The sequence below is a fragment of the Clytia hemisphaerica genome, unplaced genomic scaffold (genome assembly GCF_902728285.1).
Source record: "Clytia hemisphaerica strain Z4C2 unplaced genomic scaffold, Clytia hemisphaerica genome assembly, whole genome shotgun sequence".
NCBI lineage: Eukaryota > Metazoa > Cnidaria > Hydrozoa > Leptothecata > Clytiidae > Clytia > Clytia hemisphaerica.
This window is the reverse complement of record NW_027104334.1, coordinates 30,435-36,598: the sequence shown is the minus strand read 5'-3', so window position 1 is coordinate 36,598 and position 6,164 is coordinate 30,435.

The window sequence follows — 6,164 nt, the reverse complement described above, 5'->3', positions numbered from 1 at the left end:
TAGGTCCTACCCAACATTGGTGATAGGTAGTTAGCCTGAAAACCATCGTGATTCTCAAAATATAGATGTGTTGGAACCCAAAAATAGTCCAAAACCTTATTCACCGGCAAGGTGGGGGTAAGTGCCCCATATTGCCTGGACTAATAAATACGGATGCCCATTGAATAAATCTTTGGATGAACGTAAACTGTTTAATCCTCAATCCTAAGAAGGGAAAAACGGAGTTTATAATTTTTGCTTCACGAGTACGGGACCAAACCGCCAACATAGTGATAAACAACAACGCTATCAACCAGTCTGATCTTTATGAATACCTTGGAGTTAAACTCGACTTGCACCTCAATCTAAACACTCACCGTTGCTGAAACTATATTCAACGCAATGATCCAACGACTCATATTCTACTGTTATCCAGTTTTCAGTTGTATGAGCAATACTTGGATAGATAAATTTGAATCTTTCTACACTAGGGCAAAATTGATTGTCAACAACCGCAAGAGATGGCCGACATTCCGTACACGTCTACAAAGGAATATTCATTCATTGCACATGATGGTATAAAAACTCGAAACAAACGAATGCTTCACCTACCTAGGATAAAATTAGAGGCAGGTAGAAAAACCACCTACTACCAGGGAGCTTCAATAATCAATGGGCTTACTAATAACATTCGTGAGCAAAAAAGTATAGTTTTATTTAAAAATATGGTCAATAAATTTGAATTTGATACGTAAAATTTTTACAATAGTTTTCTTAGATACACTTTTTGAACCTCTCGCACTTCAAAATTCAATCAATTTTTAAGCCTATATTAGTAATGCGTCTTACATACTAATCTTGAGTTACCACGAGGTTCGATATATTTCTATTTTTTACCTATAGTTTATAATATATAAAACATTTAGAATTTCATTGCTATATTAGACTCGATAATCCTTGTCTAATCTTGATCACAATACCCAGTCCGAGTTTTTCTTTTAGCTTTTTCGCCTTTGTTTAGCCCCTTGACTTATCTCTTCTATATATTAATAGCCGTAGTCTGTATGTCATTTTGTTTGTTTGTGTGTCACTTTCGTTTTCGCAAGCAATGTTTTGTTCTTTTAAAAGATGACTTTTGCTTCTTGCTCCACAAATGTGTTAAATCAGATTCGCGCCGTTTTATTTGATATTTGATTTTGATTGATAGATTAGACTTTTTCTTTTTTTTTCTTTCTTTTCTTTTGTTTTATGTTTTTGAATGTAATTAACGACCTTATTTGATTTGAGACATTCGAATTCTTTTCAAAACAAAAGAAGTCTTTTAAACAGAATCTGTTAAAGAAAAGAACAAATATAAAATAAAACACAAGAATCACATAACAAGTTTGTTAAAACAACAGCACAACATTAAAAATACATTCAAAAGGCGGTAACAACTAGAATTCTTTCTTCGTAAAAAGGGACCTTTAAACATGTATGTCGATAATTATTTTGCAGTAAATCTAAGTCATTGTTGAATTTGAAAAATTATTGAAGTTATGACGAAGTTATTTTATAAAAAGCAACATAAAATTGCGCTATCTATCACGCTTTTTTGTCTGCGTGTCCTAGCTGCCTTCCGGGGGGACTATGGTTGCGAGCTGACTTTCGGCCCTGCCCCTCGGACGAATAAAGAGGAGAAGAAACAAGGGAAATTGTGTGAATTTTAATTCACTTTTTGGAACTAATTTGACCAAATTTCTATCTTTCTGGGGGCAAAAAGTTGAAATTTTCCTATTTTTCCAATTCTTAGTGGGACTGAATTTTCTGATTTTCAAACTGCCATTTTTCAAAAAAGGCACCCTTAAGGCCGGCACATACCCATACCTATACCCTTCTCTTGCCTAAGTACCCCCCCCCCGGGCTGCCTTTTTTCGACGAATCCGCGTGTCATGTCTATTATTTCACTCCGCTTATCTTGACATCAAAGTTTTCCTAAACATCAAGAACTACGGCAAATATAACGCGAGCGAAGCGAGAAAAGAAATCTAATACACGGGTTTCGAATTAAATTTTTGCTTAGCTTTAGCTTTGATCCCATGTAAATTTGCACGAAAAATATCAAGTAAACAGAACGAAAATTGGCCGTGTATCAAGCAATTTTAGCTCATTTTTCCATTTTGACAGACTTTATGGGTCATTATGAAAACAAAAAACATTAAAATAAAAAGTCAATCGTTTAATCATATTTCTTTTATTGAATTTAAAATAGAAAAACATCTTTTGAATGAACACCTGGCTTTCAAAAGAGAAGAAAGGAAATCTATCAACCTTTTATAAGGCATTTCCCCTTATCGCTCCTTTTATTTACTTGATTTTTTCTCTCGCGCCAGATTTAATTCGAAACCCGTGTATTGCAGAGCCGTCTCGGACGTCGTTTGAAGAGAATTCTTCCCTTTAATTTTGATTTCATCGTGTTTAAGCCACCTTCCCAACATCTCAAAGGACTTTAGATGCGTTCAGCAAACAACTAAACCGGCGTGCGACGCCGGGTACCGGCTAGTTTTGTTTATTTCGTTTTTCACACAGGTCTCTCAATGATAACAGTATTTCTTATACTTGTATATAATTAATTTGTATATATTGTATATTTACTGACGCAGACTAACCTGTATAAATATGAATAATAGTAATCGACCGCCGAAGGCGGTTAATTTTCCGAGCTGTATACGGGTAAAAAAGTTGGATTCAAAATTTGTCACAACTGTGCTATCCTTTTGAATATTTTAAAATTTGACTCGCTCATTCATGCCTATTCTGCACGTTTTGCAGAATTTTGTCGGTTAAAGGTTTGAGCAGCTGAGACAGATTTGAGATATTTGTAGAATCGCTGGTTTTCTGAAATGTGTGGCGTTTTACTACGGAGATAAAAAAAGCATTCTTTCGGAGATAACGACGTTAATCATGAATAGATGAAAAACATGCTGTGGCGCCCCGCTAGGGAGATAAATGTTAAGTAAATAAAAAAACTTATAGTATTTATCAGCTTCTGATTCAAACCACAAGTGATTAAACAACTCAAAATATACTAGCTGATCAAAATCACTGATCTCGTCAAGCAACTTAACCGAACTGCCACAGTGGGTTGGCTTATACGTGTATTTTTTTATAAGCATGCAAAAATCAGAAAACAGGCTCTGAGATGCTTAGGTTCAAAGTTTAATAAGCCTGAAAATGCTTGATTGAGGGGATGCTTAAATCAACGGATTAGAATAGGTGGATTAACTTCTCTCGTTGCTCCCAAGAGAGATCCATTGTCTTCTCATTGTTACAAGAAAAATCTGTAAATGACTCTGCGCACTCCTCGTTTAGTTTTTTCATTGTTTTTATAAGAACAATTTTCCAATTTATACAGTTTCGAAAACGAATTTGTCCTATGATTCGATCAATTTTGATGATTTTGCAAATATTTTAAATCCTGCACTTAAGTTTTAGCATCAACAAACGCTAGACCAGTTTTAATGTAAATTTTTAATCTTTTGTCAATGGCAATCTTCAGATAAGTGAAAATTAACGTATGGTCTATAACTAAGAAACTATCGATGGGTCACGAATGGGTTGCATACTGGTGAAAGAAGACTGTATTTAGAATTAGGAAAATAAATTTCAAATTATTTGGCTAATTTCTGCATTGGATAGAAAGGGCTAAAAAAGTGCATTTTCTTATTTAAAATGTACCACGTGATACGTAATGACCAATGAAAATGTTGAAAGTAATGATTTTTTACAACTTTTTTACAACTTATCAAGTTTTAATTGCTAGCAAACTCGTAAAAAAGTTTGATAACCTAACGAGGAGTGTTTTCTATGAGTTCTTAATCCACCTATTCTAATTCGTTGCTTAAATCTAAAACACAAATTTAGGGAAATACTGAAAATCCGCAAAATTCCAGCCAAAATCAGGAAAAATCATTTTTCGTAGGCTCAAGTAATGTTTGCCATATGCCTAATTTTTCCCATATCTGAGCCTAGATATGCTTATAAAAAATATCCATATTTTCAAGTTAAATCACGCAAACGAGAGTGTCGAAGTGGATCATTGTCTAAACCGATGAATTCTTCATCAAATTTAAGGCGGTCGTTATCCAGTGATGTGAGCACTGTTCTAGTAATAATAATAATATCTATATATTAATAGCGGTGCTTTGTGTGTCTGTGTGTCACCACTTTCGTTTTCGCTTTGTTTGTGTTTTAGAATTATGACTTTTAGTCTCTTGCTTCACAAATTTATTCTATTGGATTCGCGCCATTTGCAAAAGATTTCGCAAGCAATGTTTTGTTCTCGATAAGTTTGTTTTGATTGACAGATCGGATAGAGCCTGGGTTAGACTTTATTCAGCCTTTGTTTTGAAATTTAAGGCCCATCTACATTTAGTAATTTTAATTTCTGCCCAGCTTTGCCTGATCCTGTTTTTCTCTTTTCTTTTGTTTGAAATGTTTTCGAATGTATTTAACGAAGAAATTAATTACATTCGAATTCTTTCAAACAAAACAAGTTTCTTTTATAGAAAAGAACATTTCAAATGTAAATCAAACATAATTTAAAAAGTTTTGTCGACAATACAGCATTCAAAGGGCGATAAAAAACAAGACAAGAAAGTAGTCCATCTCTTTAACTGTGTACCTTATTTTACATGTTTAAATTCGAAAAGTTATGACCAGGGTTAAAAAAAATAATTTAGAATTGGCTTAGTTATCTTTTTAGATCTGATAAAAACAAAGTTGCACTATTCTTTGTGGCTTTCCCGCTTTTTCATAAAGAATTGTCATTTTAACATTTCACTCCTCTTTACCATGACATTTTCTCAAATTGTCGAAAACTGGACGGCGTATTTAATGCGAGCGAAGCGAGAAAAAGATCTCCGGGGAGGGTTAGAGTAAAACTTTGAAGATATCTTTTTATTCATTTGATTGTTTTTTTTTAAGCCAGCTTCAACATCCAATGGACTTTTATTGCGTTCAGCTACAGCCTAACCGGCGTGCGACGCCGGGTACCGGCTAGTATAATAATAATATTGTAAGGTTTTATTTTCTTGATTCCATACCAAAAATTCTCGATTTGATAGTATAATATAAACACCAGCTGAGGCTGGAAGGTCAGCCAATAGAGCTTAGCTAGATAGCTTTAATAAGTGGGTTAACAGATGTAAGAGATTGAAAGAGTCCATGATGTAAGAGACTGAAACAAAGTAGACTAAAAATGTTGAATAATGTACAAAATGTTAAACATTTGATGACTTGATTTAAAATTATTTAAACAAGCCTGAGAGCTCCTCCAACCCCCCCCCCCCCGAGAAGCTCCAAAGTATACTTCGCTTTAGATTTTTGGCGCTCACACCATCTTGAACATTCAACATGTTGATTACGACAAGAAATCAACAAAACCAACAAGAAAAATAATTTATGAAAGAAGACTTTAACCAGATAAATGAAAAACTAGACAAATTAACGCACTAGATGAATTCAACATCCAAAAAGATATAACTGAAATAAAAAATGTAATCATAAAAAACTTGGTCGACTCACACAAAAAATTGCAAAAAACTGTTGAAAATCTAAAAAGTAAAGTGAACAAGCTAGAACAACGTGAGAAGGAACAAACAATAACATAGAAAAGCAAAATCAAGACAAATTAATTTATAGGACCTCCAGGTAGGTCCAAAAATGTGACTGGTCATTGTCCTACTTTGCACTTGAAAAACACAATTTGCATCCAGTCTGCGTAAATAAATTTTGTAGTTTAGTACCGTCAAGTTACACAACATGCACACAACCATCTTGAAGACTTTGCTGGTTGCAAATGATAATCAAAAGCAAAACTTAAATTTCATAACTATGCGGAGAAGTTCATTTTCCCCCCATTTTGCTTTAAACTCGCATTTGATTGGGAGGGCGAGGAATAATCTATTCCGCACTTGGAAATAACGCGATCTTATTGGTTTATCGTGTTGGTGGTTCCGTAACAGTCCGAAGTATCTAAAGATGGTAGATCAAGCAGTGAATAGCAGCACCGACCTGGAATCTTAGGTTAGGTTAGGTTAGCTTTAGGTTAGGTTAGGTTTAGGTTAGGTTAGGTTTATTTCAAATTGAATAACACAAAGAAAGAAACTATGTACATAAGTTTTTAACCATTGGTGGCTCTCGTG